Genomic DNA, 12,702 nt, shown 5'->3' with positions numbered 1-12,702 from the left:
CTCCAGCGGGTAGGCCAAGCTTCGCTTTGCACATGTTTGAGGAATCAGGCTCCAGCGGGTAGGCCAAGCTTCGCTTGGCACATGTTTGAGGGATCAGGCTTCAGCAGGTAGGCCAAGCTTCGCTTGGCACATGTTTGAGGAATCAGGCTCCAGCGGGTAGGCCAAGCTTCGCTTGGCACATGTTTGAGGAATCAGGCTCCAGCGGGTAGGCCAAGCTTCGCTTGGCAAATGTTTGAGGGATCAGGCTCCAGCGGGTAGGCCAAGCTTCGCTTGGCACATGTTTGAGGAATCAGGCTCCAGCGGGTAGGCCAAGCTTCGCTTGGCACATGTTTGAGGAATCAGGCTCCAGCGGGTAGGCCAAGCTTCGCTTGGAAAATGTTTGAGGAATCAAGCTCCAGCGGGTAGGCCAAGCTTCGCTTGGCAAATGTTTGAGGAATCAGGCTCCAGCGGGTAGGCCAAGCTTCGCTTGGCACATGTTTCAGGAATCAGACGTTAGCGGGTAGGCAGGCTTTAAATATTTTTCGTAATTTTTATACAACGTTCAAAGATTCAAAAAATCGTAGAAAACATTGATTTTAAAATTTTGTATGAAACCGAAAGTTTTTTGCTTTTTTAGAAGCAACGGCTGTTCCTGCCATGCCCAAAATCTAATCAGTTCTTCCTTGGAATGGCACCGATCGATTGCAAAAAACTAGAAGTCTCTACGATGTCTCGTTTTTGAGTTATCGTGTACATTAACTTGCTTGCTTGCTTGCTTGCTTACAGAAAGCGAATTTTTCGATTTTCTCAGCAATGCCTCAACCAATTTCAAATCTGTTTTTTGATTATGATGTGAAATTCCAGGCACAAACTTTTTGCGATAGAACACAACTTGCCATCGTGCTTAGTTTTGCTGGAAAATCCAAAAAACTGGTTTTTCAATCTGAACAAATTCAATACATTCACACGTGAAAACGGTGTGAATATAAAAATAAAAATGTGAATGAATATTTCAGCTGTCAATCAGTCTTGTAATATACTTGCAGCTGTAGTTTGTGATGATTATATAGAAAGGAATTGTAAAAGCTTCATCAGTGAGAGCAGAAAAAAATATGAAATGTGTCATGTGTGGTGAATATTTCTTCATTCCATATCGAATTGTTAATGGTTGTGCTTTCATCACAGGCAACATCACCACAATAGCATGCTATGATGATGGAAAGCTCTTTTGTAGTACAAAATCATAAGAAGAAGACAATTTTCAACTCATAACTACTGAATAATTCAGACATTTTCATATACTATATACGCTTTCGTGCATTACTCTCATTGTTATTGTCATCATCATCTAATGTCTTTTGGAAATTGCAATTTGTGGATGATTTAGTTTGCAAATATTGAATATGAAAAATACCCGAACGATACAAATGAAAAAGGCTTCGTCTCTTTTGGAGGAATCGAAATCGACTTGGATTTTGCATACAAAAGTCGACTCGAGTCGACTTCGAGATCTGCTCTTATTAACACCTAATGGAAGCCATTTCTGGCAGCAATATGAATGTCACACAGAGACTGCTACAAAGAGCAGACAACTCCTGCTTCCACAAGGCCGCCAAATACAGGCAAATTCCATTTGGCACTAATAAAGGAGCTTTACTGGGAGCTTTTAAAGCTCCGTGATGGAACTACCTTCATTCGTGTCGTTCGGGATATGCAATTTGCTCAGTTATCTGTTCTAGTTGTTTTGATGATGAAAATTTCTTTTGAATTGACATTGATGCAAATGCATTTTGTGTTGCAAATTGTGCTTTAAATTTATATCTCTAACAAGACAATTGTAATAATGATTGATGAATAAAACTTAGTTCTGTTTTGTGTGCTTTTTTCGTATATGATGTAGTAATTGTAGTAAATTTTATTCAAATTATTTAATTTAATTTCCACTGAACCTATTCTATTAACATCAAGTGGAATCAGTCTGATATTGGCAGCCATATGGTCAGTTGAGGAAGGTCTACAATATTTCGATCTGCTGACTAATTACATAGTCTTTAAGAGCTTCCTTTCACACCAGCAGTCTCGCCTACATTTGGTTTGATACTTCGAACTCAACTTTGCCCCGACACCTCAAGGAAATCCCAAGATATATAGATGTGTTCATATAAAAATTCGGTCGTTTTTAACGGTCAAAAATTTGAATTTTTTGTAAACACTAACACTATGAAAGAAAATTGCTAAAATTTATAAAAATTTAATTTGCAAAATTTTCTACTTTTAGATGAGTTTAGTTAGTACAGAAGCACTGTAAATGCTTCATTATATGCTAATCTAACTGACTAAAGCTCAAAAATAATGTATCTTTCTATATTTGCTTGAAAATTTTTGAATATAATTTTATAATATTTTTCAAATGTTTTTGTTTACATTAGAGCGATTCCATGAGTGAAAAAAAATTTGTCTTAAAAGTTTTTTATGAATATTTCTTTAATTAACTATTTTTACCCCAATGTTATGAACTTATATTATGTATTATTGTAATATTTAACCACAAGAATAACAAATTCACTACATAGAGGCATATAACAAAAGATTTTTCAGAAAAACTAAACTTAATCGGTTAACTTTTCGAAAAATTCTAAATTTTCAATTGTCAATATTTCCTTAAATATACATTTTCGTGCGATAAAATTACACAAAATACATTTGAAAACGCCTAGGCTTTGTATTTATATCTTATTTGTGCCTGTAACTACTGTAATTAAGGAGAAAATTGAAGAAAACACAACTTAATCGGTTAACTTTCGACCGATTATTGCAAAACACAAAACACATTTTTAGCCATAATTAAGCTATGTTAAGATCTTTAAACACTAAAAACACATTTAAAATGGAAAAATAATCCTAAATGTGTTTCAAAAGTTAACTAAAAATGCATAACTTAAGAGAAAAATGAATACAAAGTTTTGTACTAAAATTTTTTCAGTTCCGTTTACTCATGGAATCGCTCATTAGTATACGAAATTCCGTATGGTCGAGTATGGTCGAGTATACTTTGTATGTACACATCTATATATCTTGGGAAATCCATAAGTAGGTCGAAATTGATGGACTTTCTTTCTCATTTTTCTTTAAGATTTCGAAGAAAATGGCTCAAAAACTCATTTAAAATTCTAAACATTGCTGAATAATTAACAAGATTATCCATTTTTTTTTCTTGTTCAAAAGTGTCAAAAAGATTCAAAAACCTCAAAATCCCGTAGGCCACATAAAACACTTTCACGTTCATTCAGTCACATACTTCAAAAGTCATAATACGATTCATTAGTACCAGAATTGCTCCTTTAGGTGTATTTTCAAACACCACAGACATCATGTGCGATGACATAGAAAATGCGTGATAAATCCTTTCCAAACAGACAAATGAAAGCGACATGAGGATATTGAGACATGAAAATACATACAAATTATGTTTGTTTGTGTAATTAATTTGAGGGAAGAGAATTTTGTTTGAATTTCTGATGATTTTTATGGGGTTTTTGTGGTTTTAAGAGCTATAAAAATGAGGATGATGATGGTGAAGGCTTTGTTTGCACAGAGAACCTTTCCATAAATCTTTAGGTTAGAGGATCATGAAAAAAAGACTTCAACTTTGAGGTGAAAGAAATTTTCCAGACATTTAAATGCTGGAAATTTAATAAATTAAAGTCGCTGTTAAAATAACAAGCATCCGGGGCTATATCTGGATTAAGTTTCACTAAGAAAAACAAAAAAACTTCTTATCAAGTTTTTTATCCATGATTCTTTAAGTGGCAAGAAAAAGCTCATAATTGTCATAACTTTATGTTTACATTTTCATCGTAAAATAACAACAAAAAAATGTTGATAAAAGTGGAACAGATGATGAAAGGAAATTTTATGACGAGAATTTTATTTTTTTGTACAGCTTCACAGCTATTTGCAATGAAGTTGAATTTACAACGATAATGTGATTATGAAGTGTTTTTGAGCTTTTTATGAATTGCATCGAGTTGGATTCATTGAAATCTGGATCCATGGTTGAGTCACTTCTGTCTGGAGACACTGCTCTTCGCTTTTTCTACGCCATGTTTATTTTGGGGCAATTGTTAGGATTAGAGTTTGTTTACGAAAGAAAAAAAGCTTTTAAGACCAAATGGAAGACACTTTCATGTAGAGGACATATGGCTCTTGATGACAACTTCCATTTGGTGTTAATAAAAGTGCATTTAGAGCCTTAAAAGTACCGTGATTCTTTATTTGAATCTGAATGTTGTACCTGAATGTTTTATCTGCAAATTTACTGCTTTGGACCTCTAACTTCTAGTTTCTTCGTCAATAATGACCGACTCTTCACTAGTTCAATAATAATCAGATCCTTAATTAGATATTTCAGAGTAAGTCTAGCAGTAATAATTCAACAATTTACAAAACCACCAAAGCTATAGAAATGTATCTATATCCGTTTTATCTCAAAGAAATAAAAAAGTAATTAAACATTCATTCATTCTGATTTTCCTAGAATTAAGCACTGCCTTGAGTAGATTGTAAAATTCCAAGTTAAATTAACATTTGCTGATTTTAACTCAATTGAAAGTTTATTTTCATTTGAAATTTTCACTTCAGTTAGATTGCTTTGCATTCTGAGAATTTTTTTATATTTATGGCTATAGGAAGTTTTGATAGCAATTTTACATAAATTGGTTCCGCCTTGGGTGGAATGGCAACATTGAGTTTATTTACTATTTGATGTTGTAATTTTCTATGATTTTTGCTTTAATGGACTTTTTAGAAGTTAGTGCTTTAATAGCTTTTAGGCTTGTTTAAGTGTCAAGGCTTTTTGTATGAGCAAGAGCCTGGCTTCGACCTTCTAGTATTCTATCGGTTTGTAGCACAATGTATTGTTGTTTAGATCATTGCAATGTTGCCACTATTCTAGATCATATCTACTTTAACTCCTAATATTGTCCTCTAAACCTGTCATTAGCTTACATAACAATCATCATATGGCATGACACTATATCCGATGCTACATCCTACCGACTCAAAGCTAGTTGCCGAACAAAATCAAATTTGAAAACTTTTTAATGAATTTTTTTTTCACTATGTTAGGCATTCAAAGTTTAAAGAATCAAATACAAGCTATTTCACTGTCTTTATACTGTATGTCCATCGGAATTAAATTCATTCAAAAAACAGAACTTTTGCAGGCAAACACGAATGTTTTTCTGTGTATTTTATTTTATGAAGTGAATTAAACAATGACATTGTAGTGAGCATACACTTCCTCTATAATTGGCACAACATATAAAAAGTCTGGATAAAAGAGGGCATAAAAGTATATCATGTCGCAAAATATATACATAAAAGTGCTTCAAGCAAATGAAAAAAGTTTTAAAAATATTTTAATAAATGTAAAATGAAAATTGTGAATTTTTTGTGTATGTCCTTGTCTCTGCACTGACAAAAATGGGGATAAAAATAATCAGTCTGTGATGCTGTTGTTGCTGTGTTATTCAACCAAAATTCAGCATGAGAATTGCATTTTAATCTCAGTTAAATGGATTATGACGACGAGTAAAATAGATTTATCAAATGTGTTAATGTGCAATAAATTTTAATCTAAATTTATGTTTCATCATAACATAAATCCAATAATCAACTTCATCATCAATCAGTAAATGTGATTATGCATGAAAATTTAGTTTCAGTTGTGATTTTTTAGGAAAATTGCTCAATAAATGAACATGAAAAATCAATTTATTAAAATTTTCGATGATAAATTAAAGCTGAAAGATACATAGTATTACCAGCTTAAGGTAAGAAGCCTATTTAGTCATCAATAAATTGCAGAAATTCCATTTTTCAATATAAAATTGTTGAAAATATGTCAACTGTCATTTAATATTCAAATTATATTTGTCCTAAAACCAGTTGATTTTCCCTTTTCATAGTTTTTCACCCCTTCATGTAAATATTTCAGTCTGTTTTCTAATTTCAAACAATTAACATCTTAAATTATACAAATTTCTAAGTATTGTAGCTTTATCTCATCAACAAAAGATCCTAATATACAAAACTGAATCAAAACTAAACAATAAATCCAATAAATCTCATTAAAGTAAACAAAAATCAAGAAAAATTTCATTAAATAATCTTAAGAAATAAAGGAAGAAATAAGGAAAGGAATTCTTAACAAGAGAGCGATAGAAAAGTGAGAAGAAGAGGAAATTTGCAAGCCATAAAGGAAACATTAAAACATTTATGCATTCATGTGTATATGAGAGTATAAAGATATGTTATGCAAGTATAACAAGCAACTTATGCTACTTTGTTCAATGCATTGTGCATAAATTCAAACAAAATATTGTTTGTAGGCATAGAACAAGCATAAAATACATAAAAATGGAATATTTAATGCGGGAATTCCGACAGAAAATAAGGAAAAGGATTTGTAGAAGCATGTGCTTGAAATTGTGCCTAATTAAAAACACAACAAAAATGCTTCTTAAAGACATTTTGCCATACATTATTTATAGCGGTATGATTGTCGACTCGAATAAATGAGGAAAAATCATAATTATGCTTAATTGGAATTAAATTTTTATTGAAATTCAAATTAAAATTGCTTTTTGTTGCTTTGCGTGTGTTGTGAACTTGGAAATCAAGCTTTTATTTATCGCAATAAAAATAAAATTATTCATTCATTTTCGACAGTGTTTTTGTGATGCAAACTGCTGATGTCGTGTTGAGTAGTGTTTTTTACTTCTGTGAAGCTTGTCTGAATGCAGATTTTGGAGTTTTAGACCAGATTTTATTGCTGGGTATGGCTTTTAAGCACGGATTATTTAGAAACTCGGATTATTAGCCGAAAAAGACTAGATACTCGAACAGTACAAGTCGGAAGATCTGTCCAGAATCTACCAGCAGTTCAGGATCCCTCTGGCATAGATTCAAACCGAATTCAACACATAATCAGATTCACTATTGCCTTAGGTTGAATTTTTGATCGATTAACCAATTTATCCTATTCGAAACACTTTAGTAGAGGTTTAGATCCAAAAAAGTGGCAGTAAAAATTGAATTTTCCAAAGTTTAATTCCAAAATCATATTTCATCCCGGCATTTTTTCAACCACACACTGTACAATTTATGTGAAATTTAAAATATGTGCAACAGAGGGAAAAAAAGTTCATTAAAACATAAATATAATGTGACAATTAATGCAAGAATATGTGGGTGCTGATGCACTTGTATGTTCATAACAGTAAAAATTATGCAAAAATCAACATTATTCGTTAAATAAAATCATTTAAATGAATTTTGTATGAATTTAACATTTGCATGAATGCATGAATGAATGACATAGTTTAGTTGTCATAAAATTTATAGATTTATGCAGAGTTATTGGCATAATATATTAACTGTGGTTGAAAATTTACAGGTTTGACAGTACAATATGGAGTCATTGACTTATGGTGTCCAGCTTTTGGAGGATTTATTTGTTTGGCGAGATGGGTTGAACTGACCAGAAGGCACAGGGCGTAAGAATGGCCGAATATTTGACCTCTTGGCAGCGTGATTCTGGAATCAAACCAGAGTCAAGTAGGATTTTCGGTCATTCCTCTGGTGTGTGCTTTCTGAGTGACCCTGGAAATCTAGCATTAAATTCACATCATTTACAAAGCCTTTAAAATGATGAATGTAGCGAAAACAGTTGAAATGCCTTGATTACACTTATAAATTAATATTAATGCCTCATAAAATCAACCAAAAGTATTCAAAGTCAACAACTCTGCATAAATCCGTAAATTATGTTGCTGAAAAATGAACATTTATCACAAATATGACAAAATTATTAAAAGTGGTTTGGGAAGTGCTCGATAAATTTATTGTCACTGAAATTATTATTTCCAGCGAATGTCCTGCCGTGGAAAGGACAGAAAAACAAATGAAATTATACCCAAAAAATAATAAATAATTGACAAATCTATTAGATAAATAGGACATAATAGATATGGGTAAAATGTAATTGCATCATAAAAAGGAACTTTAAAATTTTTATTCCTTTATGCTTAAGAGCCTTTTTTAATTTGCAAAAGCGTGACAACATCTAGCGATAAAGTTTTCATTTTGTGAAATTTTAGTTTTTTTTCTGTGTTTTAACAAAATTTTAAAATTGTAAAGTAGCAGCTTTTGAGCCAATAAAAAAGGAGAATGAGTTATCAACTACATTTACCTCATATTAAGAACAGTAGAGACAGCATGATACATATGATTTGCAGTGGGTCTGTTTATGTTTCAATGGATTTTTTTGGATTTTTTTTAATAAGTTTATTTTTGGAAAAGATTTTGTTACAAAAATATATATAAAAAAAGTTATTAGATACAAATTTAGAGGAATTTTGAAGGAAATAAGTTAGTAACAATATTAAATGTTAACATAAAATTTAAAAATTTTTAAAAAAAATTGAAATAAATTTAAAAAAACATAAGATGCCAATTTTAATAATTCACAGATGTTTAGTCTTTTCTAACTGTTTAGTATTTAAAATTGGCACCTTTCAAATTTTTTTCAAAAATGTCAAATTGAAAATTTAAAAGTTAATCAATAAATTTAAATTTCAAATTTAATATACAAAACTAAAAAAAACACAATTTTTAAAATCATTTTAAATTTAATCTTTCTTATTTTTAATTTTTCTTTTTAATTGATGACTCGTGTATTTAATGATTTTATGCTTTCAAAATGATTACATATTTATTTATACATATTTCAATAAAGATCAAAATTTTTAAACAAACTGACAGAGAGAATAAAAATGGTTTGGTCAAAAATCAGGTCTGAAGGTTTTTGCCGAACCCTATTAAAAATTAAAAAACTTTCGGAAATTACGTAATGTTATATTTTATTAACGATTCATGATTTCTCTTTAGGCTACCTCGTGCCGTTTTAATTAATTCCGAGAAGAGAAAAATGAAGAAAAAAATGTTGATGATCGACTTTTTGTAAACAACGTGAAAACTGACGAGTACACACTTAATCATTGTTGAATTAAGAATATTAATAATGCTTTTAAAAGCTTCAAATTATTCGTCTTCAAACTTTATGAAAATTTCAAAAAAATTAACAAAAGCTAGAAATTTTTGAAACTCTTCATAAAAGCTTTCAATATTGCGTTATATCCAAGAATCATCAGAAAATCTTTCATACCTTAATTCCAAATTCAATGCGTGTAGAAAATTATTTTGATGCCATTAAGTCAAGCATTAGGAAAAGATCATCATATATTTGGTAGTAATTCTAACGTTATCAAAATATGAATAATTCATCATGTGAAAATGAAACATAAATATATAGTATGTATCATGTCATGAAATAAGAATCTCATGATGTTAACTTTCAGTCATTCTGAATTATTTTTGTATCAATCAATTTCGATGTAATCTGCAGTAAGTCACTCATTACGGTCAATAATTTGACATTTAATGGTGATTTTCTTGTTATAGGACTAAAGTATATGTTGACAGTCACAATATTGATTTTCGAGAAAGTTCGAAGAAGAATAAGAAGATAAATAACAGAAACTCATCTAAATCTGAAGAAAAATGGAAGTAAGTCTAATCTTAAAAGATTATTTTTCACCTTGAATTCTCATTAAATCAAATCCTCGCACTGGCACTGTTCAGCACAAAAATGTATTTTTTTTCACTTCTACTCACGTTTCCTTGCTGTTGACTCTACTTCATCTTATAACTCAAAGTGCCTCATAAATATTTCTATGCTGCTTTAAAAAAAAAAGTTTTTTTTTTTTTTGTGAGAAGAAAAGGAAAAAATTCCATTTTTCATTCTTTTCACTTCAACTTATGCTAAACAATTATTTGTAAACATTTTTCACGCCTCAATGAATTTTCTCCTTTTCTTTTATATTCTCCTTATGCTTTTCATATTCACATAAAAGTGGATATGACGTTAACGATTCATGTGTTAGAAATGAGCAAGTTAGAAAGTCATTAGTGATAGGGTTTAGCTGTCATGGGTTGGTTTAAGCTATAGAAATGGGAGGTAAATCTCAAAAAGACAATTCAATATTGAGTTTAAGAGCTATCGAGTCTGACTTGGTCTTAAGTATATGATACCGAATCAAAGACAAATCCTCAAATTTAAACATTGGGCAGTTTAATGGTTCATAGAAGGATCTCGAGAATTCGTCGAAATCAAGACATTTAGGAACGGTATATGGTATGACAGATATAGTATTAAGTTTGAAAAGTTACAAGAGAATAAGCAGATAAATCCAGGACGGCATAGCTCGAGCCAGAGTCACATCGATATGGTGCCGTCTTTTGAATCATTTAACCGTTTTGTGCTATTCAGATACAGCTTCATCACAAATATACTTTGTTAGATTTACATACGATTAAATTATATTCAATACAGACCTGAAAAATCTCAATACCGGTATACCGGTATTTCATACCGGTATTCAAAATTCAGACATAATTGCTGTCTCAGGTCACGAAATTGGTGAAATTTTGCTTTTCTACATTTTTTCCGTTAATTAAAATCTTTAATAAATCTTCAAACCGTTTCAAAATATCATTTTAAGTATGTAAAAAACCTTAAAAAATTGTTTCCTTTTTAGAAAAAATTTAAAGTTTTCCATATGAAAGGACACATTTTTCGATATTAATGGACCTATTTTTCACGTATTCATATGAATGGGTTTATAACTGCAAAAAAAATTAACCAACCCTAAGCAGACAAAAATTCGTTATAACTAACTAATACCAAGTTGATGTGCACTCGATGACTAGTTTTAACGTATCAGAAGTAACACTCAGAAATAATATTACGCATCATTTTTTTAATAATGAAAACAAAAACCAGTTAAAAAATTTTTCCAAATAATGGTTCAATATAAAATTGATATGTTAAGTTTAACACGTAATTTGACAATAAACGAGTGTAAATAACTTTTTTCCGACGATTTTCTATGAACACCAAATTCTCAACGTTTCATTTAATAGAAAAATTTTGAAAAATTACCTGAAATTTACTAAAAATATTAAAATTTTCCCTACATTTTTCCATACCGAGAATACCGGTATTCAAAAATCTTTAATACCGGTATTTCGGTTTTCAAATAATTCCGGTATACCGGTATTTGGATACCGGTATTGAAAACCTATACAGACCCGATCAGTACAAGTTATTCATGGCAGCTACATTACATCAAAGTGTCAATCTTTATATAAGTTGACATGAAAATTGTCATTTAAACTCCAGCTTGTGCTGATTGGGAAGAAAAATTACAATGAAGAAGCCACTTAGAAATATCATTTTATGGATATCCATTTTCCAAAACCTTAAAAGCTTCTAAACATGCCAAACTGAAGACAAGCTTGCCTCATTACCAAAAGTCATGCTAACCAAATAGCTTTTATGACGAATATAAAAGAACTTGTAAATAAATGACTTGCATGACGATAGATATGCTGGCATCTTCTGCATGTCACGCGCCTTATTAGTGTAGAAATTTCTATTGCCCATGCTTTTTCTAGCATGAAAGCTTTGTTCTCTCGTGAGACATCCTAACTATGTTTTTTTTTTATTCTTTTCATTTTAATGACTGATTTTTTTATTGCATTGTAAAAAGCACTTTAGAGATTCTCACATTAGAGTCATGCATATGAATATTTTTTTCCATTTCCAGTTCTTTCCTTTTTGTAACTATTAGAGCGTTTATGAAAAATTTTCTGAATGCATGGAGGCTTTTATGTTTGACTCATGAGGGTGATGCGAGATAGATAATAAGCATTGAAATGAGAAAAAGACATAAAAAATTATTATGTAAACTATACATCATGGCAACAAAAAAAAATTCTAGGGCTTAGAACTTAGGAAATAAATTAAATTTTTGAGTTTTAAATTTAATGATCCATGAAATCATACATCTTCATGATGTAAGGACCTTTTCTGTTCAGTGACATTAAATGATTGATGAATGAAAAAGATTATTCATAAAATGTAAAACATGAGTCGTCATATTCATCATTATTTGTGCTGACTCATGAGTCATACACGCCTCGATATTAATATTCAAAGTGTAAGAAGTGACGATAATAAATTAAATTTTGAGAGATTCTTGGAAATTAGGAAATTGAGGGCACAATTTTAATTTTTATGGGCTTTTTTACTCGAGCACGATCAATGACATTTGGTGTTAGAAATTAATAGACGAAAGCCAGCGATAAAGCAAGCTTTAGGCGTAATCTGAGGGAGGCCGTTGATCACAGTTGATCTGTACGACCAGTGAAGTAAGTAAGTAGACTCAAATGAAGTAGATTCCGCCTCGAAACTTTAAAAGCTCCGCTAACCTCTTTTGCTGGCGCCAAATAGAAGTCGACTCATTTTTGCGGCCAAATGGAGCCAAATATGTCTTAATAATTCTGTTGCTGAGCTTTAAGCATTTATGTCACTCGGACTAATATTTTAAACAATCGGCGTGTTGCGGTGATCTTATATTAATACCAAATGGAAGGCACTGCATATTTTTGAAAGCCATATGAACGCCAAAAGCAGGTGACTACAATCTTATTAACAAAAGTTTATCGGAGCCTTAATAGCTCCATGATGGAGCATTCTTCATTTATGTCGCTCGAGTTGTTAATACAGCGTGATAGCGGTGCTATAGCCAACACTTT

At 31.0% G+C, this 12,702-nt stretch overlaps 1 protein-coding gene across 1 annotated transcript in view; it reads right to left on the bottom strand.

Annotated features, from left to right (window-relative positions):
* The window catches only part of Stacl (SH3 and cysteine-rich domain-containing protein), a 173,764-nt gene that overhangs the window by 41,353 nt on the left and 119,709 nt on the right, over window positions 1-12,702 (bottom strand). The gene's annotated exons all lie outside the window — the stretch shown is intronic.

The sequence above is a fragment of the Chironomus tepperi genome, unplaced genomic scaffold (assembly GCF_022539635.2).
Source record: "Chironomus tepperi strain 1889 unplaced genomic scaffold, CSIRO-AGI_Ctep_v1 contig_260, whole genome shotgun sequence".
Lineage (NCBI taxonomy): Eukaryota > Metazoa > Arthropoda > Insecta > Diptera > Chironomidae > Chironomus > Chironomus tepperi.
This window is presented reverse-complemented; position numbering and strand designations above follow the sequence as displayed.